This window comes from Uloborus diversus, chromosome 1 (genome assembly GCF_026930045.1).
Source record: "Uloborus diversus isolate 005 chromosome 1, Udiv.v.3.1, whole genome shotgun sequence".
Classification (NCBI taxonomy): Eukaryota; Metazoa; Arthropoda; class Arachnida; order Araneae; family Uloboridae; genus Uloborus; species Uloborus diversus.
In genome coordinates this window covers 185,996,755-186,013,706 of record NC_072731.1, presented here as the reverse complement: position 1 = coordinate 186,013,706, position 16,952 = coordinate 185,996,755, and positions in this window count along the sequence as shown.

Here is a 16,952-nt window from a genome sequence, read left to right as displayed (position 1 = left end):
TTAAAAATTTAAAGTTAAATTTAAAATTTAAATTTTTTCAGAAAACATATAATGATTTTTTTTTAATTCTCAAAACATTTTGTGTATTTTACCTTTATTTGTACAAAATTTCAACTTGGGATCTCAATGGGATCATATTTTTATGAATTTTTGAATACAATTTGACTTAAGAAATAATGATATTTTCCAGATTCTATTTAGTTAAATATGGGGCTCTCTTACTGGCGATAATCTAGTGAGCAGTAAGTAAACATGACTATGCTTGATATGAGCTGGGATGAATTTGTAGATTGGTAGACCCCCCCCCCCCCCTGCGCCGCACCACCACTTTTTATACTTTTTTCCCCCGGAAATGATTTCAAAATGTTTAAAAAAAGAAAGAGCAATAATCAAAACAAACGCTGCCAAACATCAGAAGTGACTGAGGCTCATAAATGGGGGGGGGGGGGTCCCAAACACTAAAAGTTACGAAAACTTTAACAGACAAAAAGAAAAAGGGGTATGCTCTAGACACGCCGTATGCCCTCAAACGTTTTTTGACATATTACGTATATGATGCATACACATACTGTGTTATTGTGTATAATGGATTGCTGGAAGTATAACACCCTCAGAAAAATTGATGGGAACATCACTGAATAGAATCCACTCATTTTCAGCTTTTTTTTTTTTTTCGGAAAGTGGGATTGTAGAGTGAGAGAGAGGGGAGGAGGCGATCTGGAATGAACAACATGGAAGGTTGTGCTCAAAAGAGCGAAGTTTATTTGATCTGTAACTGCTTTTAATATATGTATAGATAGATCTCGTTGCATTACTCCTCCTTCACTACAGAAATTAAAAAGAAAGCAAGCTATTAAAGAAAAGTAAAAACAGCCGTTGTCCAGATGTTGTAGAAAGTTATGTGCGGACAGACATATGATCTGATACTTTGATTTATTTGTAGTTTTGTGTGAAAAGATTGGAAAAAACATTAAACAACATGAAGGAAACACTATTTTGCTATGATCTTGTCGTAAACTATTTCTTTCCTCCTTCCGAATTTGAGGGTTGGTGCTGGGGTAGGGAATGAAATGAATCATAACTTTCCTTATCCGATATTGAATTAATCAAGTACATTTTTGTGAAGTTATGGTCTAAAAAGAAACACTTGGTCTGAAAAACAGAAAACATATGGGGTAAAAATAATTCTCATTTCAATCCCCAGGTAAAGCGTGATACTAGTATAGTGTTAATCGTATGTATGGGTAGGGGGAGGGGGATACACTTCGTCTTGTATTAAAGAACATTTACCACATTTAAATAAGTTTCCTATTCATTTCGCTTTATTTTATTTTTTTACATTTTGAAAGCTAAAAAAAAATTAAACTTTAAAAGTGGTGGTGCCGGGGGGGGGGGGGGGCGATTACCGATCTACACTTTCAAGCCAGTTCATTTCAAGCATATCATGTTAACTTATTACTCATTTGACCATCGCCAGTAAGAGAATCCCATATTTAACTAAATAGCATCTGAAAAATATCATTATTTCTTAAGTCAAATTTTATTCAAAAATTCATGAAAATATGATTCCATTGAGATACCAACTTGAAATTTTGCACAAATGAAGATAAAATACACAAAATTTTTGGGGGATTTTTTTTTTTAATTTATTTTATGTTTTCTGAAAAATTTAAATTTTAAATTTAAATTTTTAAAAATGAAAATTTTTACAAAGTTTGTCATGCTACATATCGTATTAAACAGCAACTAATGTACTTTAAAATGCTTATTACCAATTCTTTTTATATATATTTGGTGCTGAGTTATCTTTCATTTTATGATCAAGCATTCATGAAAAAAAGGAGTATTTTTCCAAAAATCAAAGTCTCATAAATAAAAAAATAAAAGAGATAAAAATCTAAAAGTTTGAACTTTTAATTACTTTGAAGGGTACAATCGATGAGCCAAATTTCAAAGAAATCCAAAAATGTGAGTGAAAAAATTTCTCAAATTATGGATCACTTGACATGGAATGACCCTTTTATAAAGTATTAACACGGATGTTGAAACTATTCACGCTTGAACACACAATATTTGTCTAATCATTGCCGCACTGAGAATTGTAAAGAAGCAAAGCGTTAATAACTAACTTATTAGCTGCAGACATCGGCTAAATCAAGGCCAGTCCAAAATGTAAAGGCGTAAAAAGAGTTTCGACACATATTACTGCTCTCTAGACATGAAATAACAAGCAATCCAATGCTGACTGCCGCAACCATAGATAGGGACAAAATACTTTCTGGTTATTCCCGACTCACTGGCTCCTGCGTTCGAAGGATAAAATACGTTTCGAAGCATTGCGTCAACACTTCCGCTTCTAGATTTTTTTAAATAATAAAAAGGTTTCTGAATAGATAAGAAGTTTGTTGTTGGATGAAGGATTTTTACTATTTCAGAAATCTTTCCGTTATATCAAAAAAGATTCCGAATTTTTTCTTGCAGTAAAACTAATCACTCTTTTTACGTGGCTGATTTTATGAAGTTTCGACTTTCTTCTCACAAAATCATTCAAGAACTTGACTTATCTCTTTTCTGTATCTCTTTAATTTGTTTGTCCCCTGTATTGTTTAGTTCTCTTACTATCCACGATTCTAAGCTAAGAACGTCAACATTTAACCGAAAAGACCGCAACGGATATTTTTATCATGCAAGATGTTCGTCACACTGTCAAATGTGTAAAACATTTCGTATATCACATTCACGGTGCGTTAAAGTACATCACAGAAAGTGCAACATTTCGATTTGCACTTTCAATTGTACGATTGTACGATTTATATCAGAAGTTGTGAGTTAGACAGACTATCTTACCCTAAATTTTTAAAATTTTCACTGCCGTTTTGAGCATTTTTTCATTTTTAACTACTAACAGCGATATGTACTTAATTGTCTAAGAAAGCATTTTAAATAAATTATATACACTAAAAAGTAAATAAAATAAATCCTGCAACGGTGCGCATTTCTTATTGACTTAAACAATTAATTCAGTCTAGATAATTGAATCATAATTTCCATTATATTACTTTCAAAATATTACGAATTATTAATGCTCTTTATATATGATGTTTTGTAGATCTAAAATGATGGAGTGAAACTCATGCAGAATTATAGCTTTTGGAAGTATGGAGTAACTACCAGGCTGCAATACTTGATTGCGAAAACTTTGATTTTCCAGAAACAAATTAACTTGGTATTTTTTTGAACAATTCGGGAGCTTTTAACATTTACGCTTTTGGGAGAATTTCTAACCTTTTTATCAAAAAAGCATTGAACCCCCAAAATAATTTTTATTATCAAAAATGTTAAGATGATTCTGAATGTAATTGTAAAAAAGAAAGTTACAAGAAATTTTTAGCTTAAAAATCAGTTTAAATTCAAGAAATAGAAAAAAAAATTCAAATGAAACTCAGAATGCACTTTTTACTGACTAACATTGAAAAAGAAATGCAGTGATTGATTCAGAAAATAAAATCCGATCTAGTTTTCATGGCTCAAAAAAATTTATTTTTGATATAAATTAAGTATTTTTAAAAAAGTTTTACCCTAAGTTTCAATGTTATTATTATTAGTTGTAGTAGAGTATTTTGCTTAACTGACAAGCAAAGAAAAAGTAATATAAATTTCTTAATTAAAAGTAGTGTAAACTCAACATTTTTTTATTAAATGAGGTGCATTTGTACGGTTTGGGAAAAAAATATTTTATTTTGTTTTATTTATTTATTTCTTTATTTGCATTTCGATATTTATTTATTTTATTTTTATTTCTTTATTTATGTATTTGATTTTTTATTTATTTATTTATTTAATTTGTTTTATTTATTTATTTATTTATTGTATATTCCAAATCGAAGGTCTCTATTGGGGTATATATATAAGATCTCTATTTATAGTATAATTAATATATTGTCAGTAATAATAATAATAAGTAGTTAATAATAATTAATAACCATTTTCTTATAAAAAGTAACTAAGAAGAAATAATAATAAAATTTACATGTATCATCTACATCAAAGGGTCACGTGTGTAAGAATTAGATTGGTTTTTTTTAATTAAAATTTACGAATGTATACGAATTATTTAGGGTTAAAAGTAAAAAATTTGTTCACCTTGTGAGAGTACTTTACTTACAAGATTCATTAAACAAGAAACCTTTTTCTCGTACATTGCAGTCAATAATTATTAATAACTATTTACTTACAAAAAGTAACTAAAAATAAATAATGATAAAATTTCCATATACCTATTACATACATCAAAGACAAGGGTGTGAGGCAATTATACATTTTTTTCCTAACATTTATAAATGTAAAAATTGATTATTTGGGGCCAAAAATTCAAAAATAGTTCACGTAGTAAAAGTACTTTTTACTTATATGATTTGTTTAGCCAAAAAACTTTCTTGATAACTTTTTTAACTGGTTTTTCAATGAAGTTATTGCGGTTTGGGCTCCGCGTTTAGACTTCAGTTTTAGACTTCTCAGTTCTAGCAAAAATTCCTCCAAATCTATTGTAATCATGCCACTGCAATTTTATTAACACAAAATTTGGTTTCTTTGATTTTTTACAGTGTTAGCTTGTAAAAAAGAGTAAATATTAAACGTCGGACATTCGTGTCGCGTGTGGCACATTTTGCTATTTTTGGAAAAAGATTCGTTGATTTTCCATCCATTTAGTTGCGTTCCCTGGATAGAGTTTGTATTCATGATTAACAACTATCCATTTTCCACATTTTAGTTATTCATTGGGAATTGACTCTGCTGATTTTTTCGTTTCAAAAGGTTTGACATTCTTTCAATGGTTCTTGCTTTTTTCCCAATGATTTTTGATGTGCAATCTTTCTTCGATTTCCTCTTTTCTAATGATGAATATTTTTTAGTCAAAAAGTTTAAAGTAAAGTTAGTTTAAGTCAAAAAATCATTGGCATATTGAACTGTGTGCTTTTCGTTCTTATTCGTTATCTTTATACGAACAAGTCTCCTTTCGAGATCTCATGTGTACTCCTGTTCCAGAAAAGGCCGCAAGATACTTCCAGGTAAAATTTATTTTTCCTTACATTTTTAAGCATACAAAAACACTTTGCAATGAACTCAGAGCAAGATACATTTCTTCATGTAATTTCTTTCTTTGGGATATTCCACCATTAATTATTTTTGTCTTGTTCATATTTTCAAAAAATATATCAGAATTTTCTCTACCATCTGTTGCCGCTTCATTTTCTTTAATTCCAGATACTCTTTAACTTTTTGTTTTTGAAAACTTGGATTTCTTCTCGGCTGCAAGAGTTTGTGGATGACATTTTTATGTTCTAAACGCAAAATCAAATGTGAATAAGAAAGCAAAGAAAATATTTTAGAAAATCTGTTATTAAAGAGTAAATGTTGAGAAAACAACTATTAGCATCATTTATTCCAATTAATAGTTAAAAAGTATGTGCTTTTTCGTGACAAATATTTTTATTATCATATTTAAAAGATACCTCTACAAATGAGGAAAATGATTACAAATAGAAACAGTAGTAGCTCTCATGTGTCTTCATTCGGAGATACTTTTGTTTGAAGTCTCCTGAACACAGCGTCACGTGTGCAAAAACATTGAGTATGCTATAAGTAATTGCTAAATATTGAAATGTCTGTATATTCAAGTGGGAGAAAATTTTAAATGGCGACGAAACTGGGTAGTTAACCATTTTTAGCATTGACTTTGTGCTTTCAAAAAAAAGAAAAGATGGAAAATTTTTACTATTTTCTTCCTATGGGGGCAAAGTGAAAAACAAAATATTTTTTCTAGTGAAATATTTTCTAGTTACTTATCAAAAATATTTTTGATTAAATGAATGATTAAATAAAAGAAGGAATGAATAATAAATAGGAAATGAAATAATAAATGAATATTACAAAAAATAAATTTATACATAAAATAAATAAGTGAGATCATAAAATAGAGAAAGAATAAGAAAATAAGTGAATTAATGAGTAAATAAGCGAATTATTTAAGGAAGGAATGTAAATGATTTGATTAATAAATAAATACATAAGTGATTTAACAAACGATTGACAAAATTAACGAAATGATCTGTTTCTCTTTGCTCCATCCGCTTTGTCCCGCATTTATTTGAACAATTGCAGAAAACGTTTAAATTAAAAATAATCTTAAAATTAAATAAATAAATACTGCACCGAATACTAGTAGGTCTCAAAAAAAAAATTTTAATTGTTAATAATAAAAACTTTATTATTTTATAATTACAAAACATTTTTTGACTTAAAACAAAATATAGCAATATGAGTGTCAGTTTTGGAAAACTGCTTGTTTTTTCTTATGTTTTGACCTTCAGAGATAATCTTTTTGTGACAGGAATTGCCTACATGTATTACTGCATCGTTAAAATATAACCAAATAGTTGGCGCTAAAAACTGAGTAAATATTTCACACTTTCACGTTGCCCCGTTATTTCACGTTGCCCCACATTCTCCTACACGGTACAGATACAGTGGTTGAATTCGTAAATCTGATTACTGCAATGCAACCTTGTAAACTGCAGGTTATTTTTCTGTAAAAATAAACAAAAATATTAAATAATCACAAAAATGAAATACAAAATAAAACAAAAGTAAAATAAATTCAGTTTACTAGTGGTAAAATTAAAAGAAAATAACAAAGGAATAGCGTTGAAGTCCAAAGAAAATTGGAATAAATGGATTAAAATATTTTTTAATTAGAAAACAATATAATTAGAAAAAATAAGCTTTTCCAAAAAAATGTAATTAAAATTTCATAAAAATTTAAATTATTAAGAAACAAAAAAAAAACTGGACAATTAGCACGAAATTTAAAAATTAAAGTGAATAATTTAGTACAAAAATCAATTTAAATGAAAACCTCTTGACAGTTACAAATAATTACTTTTTTTAAATTGCAACTGAAAAAAAAAAGTTTGACAAAAAAAATATAATTTTAGGCAAAAGTAAATTGTTTACGTAAAATAAATTTTTAAAATCTGAAGTCTTTGATTTAAAAAAAAGTAATTGATAGAAAAAAAAATTAATTATGGAAAAAACAATATTTTGAAACATTTAAAAAAATATGCGTATAACTACAACAAAACTTTTACAACGTAAGCATTTCAGTTAGATTAATAATAATAAATTAGATTAATTAGTTATTAAAACAATGAACATGAAAACTGAAAAAGAAAAATGGAAGAACAGAAAGGAAATGTACGCATTCAAAGCTCTTTGAAACTGAAAATTTTTAATGAAGCTGTTATCGGATTTTTCCTATTTCTTTAAAAAATAACTTTGTATGTTGAACTTAACGCGATCATTTTATTCGTAAATTTTAATAGTTAAATATTTTGATTTCCTAGGAAATCATTTCTGTTAAAAAAGAATCGGGAGATCTTTAACCGCTACAATTTCTTTGTAATAAAAATTATTAAAAAAAAAAAAAAAACAGCACCTCCAAACCGTGTTTAACTTAATGGAACTATTTCAACAATAAAGTTGAATAGATACCTTTTTACTTAAAAACTCAAATAAGAAATAACTTCGTTTAATTGCACAAAATTGCATATACGTAACTGCATACATATGATTCAGGGATACAAAATAAGTGAGCTTATGTATAAAAAGGTATCCGACAAAAGGATGCTCTTTCATCCATGTATCGCTTTGATGATACTTTACGTAAAACATTTCTGGAGATATGGGTAGTAGTATGATGCAAGATACTCGTATTTCAGTCTTTCCAATTTGAACTGAATAGGTTCATTCTTAAAACATTGCCTGGTGATGCAAATGTTGTTTTCACGCTTTACTAAAAGTTTTAATAGAATAAAAATTAGTCTTTTTTATAGAAATATTGATTTTTCCCCCCCTTTTTTCCACATTGTATGCACTCGAAGATCTGAAAAATTCACTTTAACGAAATAAAATTGATTCAATGAAAGGAATTGAAGTTAATAAGTTTCTTAGTAAATAACTTGTTTATTTGTTTGCTTATATTTTTAATTAACAACCTTAAAGAAAACCGAACTCTAATACTTTAACCGTTTTACTGCAGTTTGGAGGCAGGGTTAAGCAATTTTTAAACGAACGATAATTCTGCATGCAATTTATAAGAATAATTTTTAAATTAGATGATAGCAAAATTTTACTGCCTGAAATTTCAGTCAGTTTCAATGTTGTCGATGAAAAAAAAAAAGTTTTTTTTTGATTATCTTTCAAAAAGATCATTGGTTGAAGATGAAGATGTTAGGTATAGTTTTATATGATGTAATTCTTTGACTATTTTTCACCATGGAAAGGAATTTATTCTCCGCTCAGGGAAAATACCGAAGATTACGAAACTCTTGATTATTTCCAGGACACTTGTCCATATTATCTCGTACGATATAATTTTACAGTGGATATTCCCATTTCAAAATTCTTCCCCCAGAGCAACAGCTGACGAAACTCTTGCAAGAAAAGATGCAGCCTTGGACTATCTGAAGAGTAGCATTCCGCAAATACCTCCGCGTTTTCGATCTAAAACGAGAGCAAAACCGATCGGAGAGAAAGTGTCGAGGAGGAAGGAAGAGAGCAAAGCAGGTAGTGATGGCGGAGGAAAAAGTGGACCTTCCAATATCTCCGCCGCATCAGATCCCATTCTGGAACAAACATCTGGATGGGCCCTGTAGGGTTATTGCGGGGCGATCTCATTGGACGTGCCAAGCCTTCCAATTCCACCTGCTGTTACAGATTAAAAAGAGCACTGGTATAACGGGTTGGCACTTTTTTCTCTTCCCCAACAACAAGACAAAGGAAAAGGCGATTCCCGCCGTAAACAATTATAGCAACACATGCGTTCGCTGCTCGTTACTTTTTTTATATTTGTCCGCGGGGGAGGTGTGGCGTGGAACTTGTGTCCAATTGGGGCACCAGGGATTTGAAGAAAGCCAAGGGCCATGCGGGCATTAATATAAAAAGGCTTTCAGTGTCGTACCATGGCATCACATTCACCAACTCTTCTACCAAGAGCGGTTTAATCATCCTTGGATCTATCCAATCCTTTGAAACAGGTAAGCTTGTGCTACAGCAATTCTTGTGGATTATTAGCAGTCAAATTTCTAAGCAATATCGAGTTGAAAAATGTGCTGAGGATTACAACTGCCCCCGTGGATACAACGCAAAGCATTATTCCTTTCAGATTTTAGGCTCTTGTGGATTACACGACATTTATCGAACAAACTCCTTTGTCTTCAGCAGTTTTAAGACTTTGAACAATGGAGACTGAAAGAGGCGGACAAACATACAGCCACTAAAACTTCAAAGTACTTTGCGTCGGAAACTTTGCTTTATTTGAGTTTCAAATCAATCCTCTGAAAAAAAAATACTCCAGGAAGTTTTTGTGAAGAGGAATAAACGTATACTATAAACGCAATAATAAATGTTTTGCTCGATTCAAAAATGTTAGATAAACTGCAAAGAATTGTTATCTAATCCTTTCTTAGAAAGAACAGAACAACTTGACGTAGAAAGTTGTTAGCTAATATATTTTTTGAACAAAAACAAATCCTATTACTTAGTATCCCAAAATATGAAAGTTAAAGCTTATATATCAGCTTATGATTAAGAGAAGAAGTCCCAACATCATTGCATAAGTTACCCTTTAATATAAACGAAATCAAACTCTTTTGTCATAAAGGTATATGTAACATCGAAGATTTTTATGCATTTATTACAGCACATTTTTCAACTTACTTGTTAAAAAATACAGTCACAAATAAGTTTTTCGTTTTCAATACTGTACTGAAATAGAGATTCTGAAATGTAAAAAAAAAAATGAAAGTTTGCAAGCAGTGCTATTTTTTTACAGTAAAAATGTTTTTTCATATATTTTCGAAAACTTGAAAAAAAAATCATTAAACAAAATGCAATTATTTAATAAAATTTAAGCAGTATTATACTCTAGGAGTATAACTTTCTTAACAATTCAAAAACTAGTATAACCTTCCAAAACTAATTTTAAAAAATGTATTCCAAAGACATTTAGTAAAATGCTAAATTCGTCAGCATAAAAATTAAAAAGTGTCAACAAAAACATGGTTCTGAGAAATTCAAAATTAAATGCTGTTTCAATCACTGTTGTTAATAATTTTTAAAAGAAACATCAAGTTCTATACTTGCAATAAGTAAGCAATAAAAAATGAGATTTATTCCACTAATGCAGCGGAAGTTTGAAAGTTTATAAGTTTTGATCAAAGAAAAAATAATTTCAATAATATGAATAGTGTATTAAAAATCAGTTGTGTGGTAATGGATCAGATGTAGATGTGACAGAGAATAATCATACAAAGTGTTAAAAAATAGAACTACCATTCATAAGATAAAAGAACTATATGTTAAAATTTGCTACATTTAAAATACATAGATCAGTAATCAAAAGTATTAGTTGTATTATAAAATGTATTTTAATATGTGTTTATTAATAAAAATTCCATTTTTTCCAAAAACGTCAATTTTTTATTAAAAACTAAAAATTAATACGAAAACAAACTGATAGAAACGTGCTGCTCAAAAAACGATGTACTAAAACTAATAAAAGGCTTTAATAAAATAATTCACAGTTGAAAAAAAAAAGAGCGACAAAGAAGTTTTGGAAACGTTTAAATAGCAAAATAGAATACCATCTATCTTGATATTTAATGCTTAAATTAAATTAAATATAAAAGTTGTAATATTAAGAAATAACTTACAGGTATGAATCAAAGTCTATAAATTAAAATGACAGTGATAAATTCATTTGTTTTTGGCGATTTTCGTAAATGTAATTTAATAAAAAAATTGTCTTCAAATCAAAAGTTGCTCAAGACTGCAGAAAACATAAACTTACATAAACTTTCTTGTAATCGCTTTTTGCTTAAAAAAAACTCGTTTTTATCATTATTATGTACTTTACCATCACTTTTATTATTATTATTTTGTTTGGAGAATGTTTTATGTGATAAGAGATAGTAAAATAGTTGCAAAATTATCCTGTCTCCGAATTTGGTATTAGGAGTAGTTTTTGATGTCTAGTATTGAACTATCCTTTTGTAAACTAAGTATTCTTATGCTCGCTGAAAACGGATTTTACTGCATTTAAACAAAATAAAGATATCTCAGTAAATGTGACTTAGTTAAAAATTAAGAAAGAGTTTAAATAGTCAAGTATCATCCTAAAGATAAATAGGAAATAAAAATGTTGTAAATATATCAGGATCACAATAATTTTAAATGCACCTGTATGTATATCCATTACAATTCATATTGGATGCCAAAACACTAGAAAAAAACTTCTTGACTAAGAGAAAAATCTTTTGATTTTGATTAATTATGTATAAATACAATAAATACTCACTCTTAAAAAAATCCTTTTGAGAAAGAATTATTTTTTAAGTGATACTGAGGAAGAAAAAGCTCTTTATACCAATAAAAATAATTATTTTTAAACGATTTATTGTTAAACACAAAGTTTAGTTTTTCTTGAAAAATAGCAATAAAAACTTAAAACCATCAAATATCATTTTATGTCCTTTTGAAAAGGCAACCCATGAATTAAATTCAAACGGAAAAATAAGAAATTGGTGATTCACTAAAGTATCGTGCAGTTATTTTCCCTGACTGCTTACAAAACGTATTTAAAATTAACGTAGCCGATTTTCTGTAAAAAAGTAAAGGCTGACTTTTTTTGCCCTATAACACTGACACATTAATATATAATTATGGGGGGGGGGGGTACTCTCATACGAGGTAAACACGTCCCCGCAGTTCATTAACTCCGTAAGTAAAACTATTCTCAGAAAAAGATTCAAAATTGCAATAATATTTAAAAGAATAAAAGAAAAAAGCTCGTAAAGAGTTCAAAAATAGCTGGAATCATAACTCAACGCCTTCATCCTTATGTTGCATCGCGACAAAATTACCTGGAGTGATAAATAACACCCCGAACGGCGGCAAAGGTGGGGAGGAAGTAGAACTTTAATGTTAGGTCCGGTGACCTAAAAAAACAACTTTTCCTTTTCACGATCACTTTCTAAAAAGAGCCGAATCTTCGACCCAGATATGTGAGGGGAAAGTCCTGTGACTAAAACACGTGGGACGAGACTCGGAATCTTTATTGTTGACTAATAACAGCTGAGCGAATCCGGAAAGGGCTCAATTAGGAAGCGGTGTTCTGTTTATAAAACATACATTGGTTGATAATATCTCTTGATAGAAATAAATTTGTGGTTTAAAAAAAGGGGAGGGGGGGAGAGGTGACAGGGAGAAATTGTCTGAATTTAATTGGGAAAAAAATCCTAGCATCCAAAACGATTAAGAGACGTAAACATAGACAAATAAATTTATAACTAGTGCAACAATTTTAATGAAAGCTGAATAAATGTATAAATAAATGAATACAAAGATCCAAATACAGATAGAGTTCATACAAATGACATTTTTTGGCTAATGGATACATACATAAATGCATAGAAAAAGTTTATGCAAATGAAATTTTTAAACTTTCGATAAATGTGGACAAACATGGATTAAAGGTAAGATTTTTTAGAAGCCAGTTTAAAAAACTGCATATGGAATGTAGGCCATTTCAGAAGAAAAATAATATTAACGCGTTAGAGTCTTCTATTTTGAGCCATATTTAGTGCAAAAAAAAAAAAAAAAGATTTTTAAAGTTACTGCTGACGCATTTCGTTGATAAATTGTTTTTCATAATGTAGCAGAAGGGTTTTACTGATTTTACGTTTATACCCGTTTTCCTGATATTAAATCCATAAATTTTCAAATTTAACCAAAATTTTAAGATATCACAAATAAAATAAATATGACTATTATTCTCAAAAAATCCTATTTCTTGTTTCAGATCACCATGGTTAGTAGTAAAGTTCTATCTCTTGCCATCGTCGTATGCATATTTGGTGCTGCCATCTTCCCACCTGAAGTCATGGCTGGCGGTCAACATAAAAAGCTTTTAGCTGCTTATTTAATCGCCAAGGCTATCAAACCCAGATTCGTTCCCATCCCACTGCCACTCCCATTCCCCATCAAATTGGGAAAGAACAGCCATGTCAAATACCCGTAAGTAATCCAATTTCTAATATTGATTCATTAAGCAAAACCTTTTTAAAACAGCCGAATTTTAAAAGATATTCAATCATGCAAATTTTCTAAATGATACATATGATTATGAATATTGTTTTATGAGAAAATAGATTTCATTCATAAATACTTGTTTTCTTTCTTTCTTCAAGAAGCCGTTGAAATCAGAAAAAGAAATGAGTAATGCTTTTAAGTAGTTGTTCTTAATCTATGCCATTGCGTGCAAATCCTAAAAGTTATTCAAAAATAATCATGTAATTTTACATACACAGAACTAAAGGTTTAAACTTCACAATAAATAGACTAATTCCTTGATTTTTATTTCATTAAGATCAATTTGTCTGATCTGGCAACTTGAAACAAATTTTACTGCCAACTAGTCTTTTTCTAGCAATGCACTCCTACTATACAAAAGCTGTGATAAATAGGTTTTGATTACCACCTAGTTTATACCTAAGTTATGAGCAAGAATTTCATTGTATTCGACCATCCACTAAAACAGTCACCGATTGTCTCAGACATTCCCGTTCTAAAATCCTCACACATTAACAATTTCTCGTAGTAACCGCGTAGTTTTCACACCTTTAGTGTTGATTTTGACAAGAAACTCATTGCTGCTGCACTAGTACTTTCCTTTTCTGAAGATCATATGCTCAGCAATTTTCTCAAAACAGTTTCAATCAATTTTCAATGTTAACCAATAATTTAAACAAGTTCATTGTCACCACTAACTGCCCTTACTTATCACGCCTCGAAATTTTTACGGAACATTTTCAAATTATTCTATTTTCTGCGACCAGGGATACTTTTTCTAACCGTCTAGTATCAACCCTCACTCTGTTGCACCAGAGATTCAAATGTTTAATAACTTAACGTGTTATTCGATTTTTCTCTTAACATGTTATCGATCTGCATCAGATTCAGGCTTGTATCCAATATTTTTTCAACTGATTCATTAACATTAATTATTCGCTTATTCTCTGTCAGTCTAAGATTTAAATTTAGCCGTACATCAACACATTATTCTCCTTCCATCGTACTAAAATCACACTTTCTATTCTTCCAGCTGCTATTGAAAATCCTTTCACCGGAATTTTCCCCCCTAAACTTCTTGCTTACCCATAACTTTTGAGCGCCATTTACAATAGCTTCTTGTTTACACTCGAGATTTAAACAGCAAGTTCATCACCAATGACCATCCATCCAATGCATAGATTTGAGTTTAACATTGATAAACCCGTCGACTTCCACCGAACTAAGACCAATCTTTCTGTTCTTCCAGCGTCCACACCCATAGCCACTCCGCCCACGCTCAACTCGTCCACGACCCATGGCAAGGAGGTTACGGAGGTATGGGAGGTGGATACGGAGGTGAAGGATGGTAATTCACCCTCATCTAGCTAGGTTAACGTCGAAGAAGTTCCATTCTTCGGTCGAATGCACATTGTAAATATATTTTCAATTAGTTGTACCTCATGTGTCTTCCATCAAAAGCGTTTCCAGTCAACTCGCGCCAATCCTTTGTACATATCTTAGTTTTTCTATTTTTGTTATGATTTACAAATAAATTGCCATTTTATGTAAATTTTGGCTATTGTTTTATTCGTGAAGTAACTAATAGGTTACTGTCATTTCCGAAATTTAACCAAAAGAACGTTTAACTTATCTAAAGCATAACAACGAATAACTTGTGTGACGATGTCTGGTTGTCAGACCGGAAAAAAAATCCGAGTTGAATAGTAAATGTTTCAGCGAAAATTTCAGGCAAACTTTGCATTATCAAACATTTTCATGCATTGAATCTCATACTATAAATTACTAAAATTAGTTCGAGAATTTAAAAAAAATATTTACAAATCTTAAAAAAACTTTTAAACTCACCAAGTTCAAGATGAACTAAGTATCCGTAAAAATATTATGCATCAGTATTTAGAAAAAATATAATAACGGACATCACTAAAGAAAAATAAATGTAAGACAAAATACAGAAAAAAAAGCAATTTTGTAAATCACATCTTTGTTCTTTAAAATTCCTTTCATTATAACCCCGGGATCTAAAGAAAAGTTGCCAACTTTTTTTTTTTTGCATTGGATTTTTATTTCTACATTTTTAACAAAATAATTAAGTTTGATTATTTGATTAGTTTGAAATCGATAACTTTGCAGCCATTTTCACTCAGCTAAACTGAAGTCACTTCAAGTCTGAAAATGAAATTCAACGCTGTACATAAACGCTGACAAACAATCATATGACAAAAGATTTACACTTGACTTAATCGGTATTGCAGCTTGTGATATGAGAGGAAATTTTTGCACTTCTTTTTTTCAGAACGTTTTCCAAGCCAAAGAGCCAGTTTTCTTTTAAATTTTATTTATTTATTTCATTTTATTAATTAATTTATTTATTTATTGAGACAAAATAACATTTTTTTTCCCTTATCTATTGAGTTTTGCTTTATTCAAGCAAAAATTACCGGTTATTACTCAAACTGTGTACTGCTCATGTAAAAATTAAGTTTGCCTTAGTTTTATTAAGTTGTGCATATTTGGTACATCCAAAATATTTTGCTACAATTAGCTTCAATACAAAAGAGATTTTACTTCATGTAAACAGCAATAGGGTCTGATTGTAGAATTTCTCCGTTCTTCTCTACGGTTAAACATTAATCGCTTGTTTTGAAGTTTAATTTCTAAACATCAAAGTCATTTAGGGGCCATTTGAGCCAAGCTATTCAACTTTGTGTCACTTCAAACATTTTGTTATTTTTGACTTTAAAAATTAAAATGAATAAATAAACATCAACAACTAGAAGTCCCATCACTGCGCTCTTCCGGCAATATTATGGAACCAAATTTCTACTCTTTATTTTATAAAAAAAGAGGGGGGGCAATATTGACCTCAGCTGACTTTATCATTCAATAATTCTGAAGGTATAACTGTTTGGATGGTATTTTTTAACCTCTTGAAAGTACTCTTCTTACATTCTTATATTCTATGCAGCATTATAAATGATAGAAATCTTCTGATGTAGTGAAGTACAAAAGTGGGAGTTTTTTTCCATTGAGGAATTCTATTTTGTTGCGTTAAAGTTGCCCTTCTTTTGTTTAAAAAAAAAGTATTGCATCTCATTTCTAACGAGGCTCAGAGCGATACTGAATGGCTGAATAGCACTGAACCAGATTAATAATTTATTTTAAATGGATTCAATAGCTATTACTCCTCAAAACTTTATTCAGTAGTTTACTACTGTTCTTAAACTTGATACCAACAACAACAATAAAACTATTAAAATAATTGGGACCCAGAATCTAAATTACTGTAACTCCTGGACTAGTGAATGGTGCAATGAACTACGTTCAGTATTGCCAACTTCTTTGTTAAAATAATGAGTAAAAGACTTATTTCACAAACATGCCAGGAGAGTGCAACTCAGGGCCTTGTTTGTTTTCAAGTCAATTATACTCAAAACTTTGAAAAGTTACAATGTTAACCGGCATGGCTCAGGATTACCCTAAATGGCCGTATTTCATTCTTCTTTCAGGTTAAACATTGAATCCTTGTTTTTTTTTTTTTTTTTTTTTTTTTTTTTTTTTTTTTAAATTTAACTTTTTAAGTGTATCGTCTTACATCTCTATAAGAGATGTAATGAATGAAATGTAAGCTCCGTCAACGGCGTGAATTTGTATGTTATTGTGGCACTTCCGACAGTGTCCAAAACACTCGTATCCAACTTTGAAAGTGTTTAGACACTTAATTTTATCAACTCTCCCCCCCCCCTTTATACATTATTTTTAAT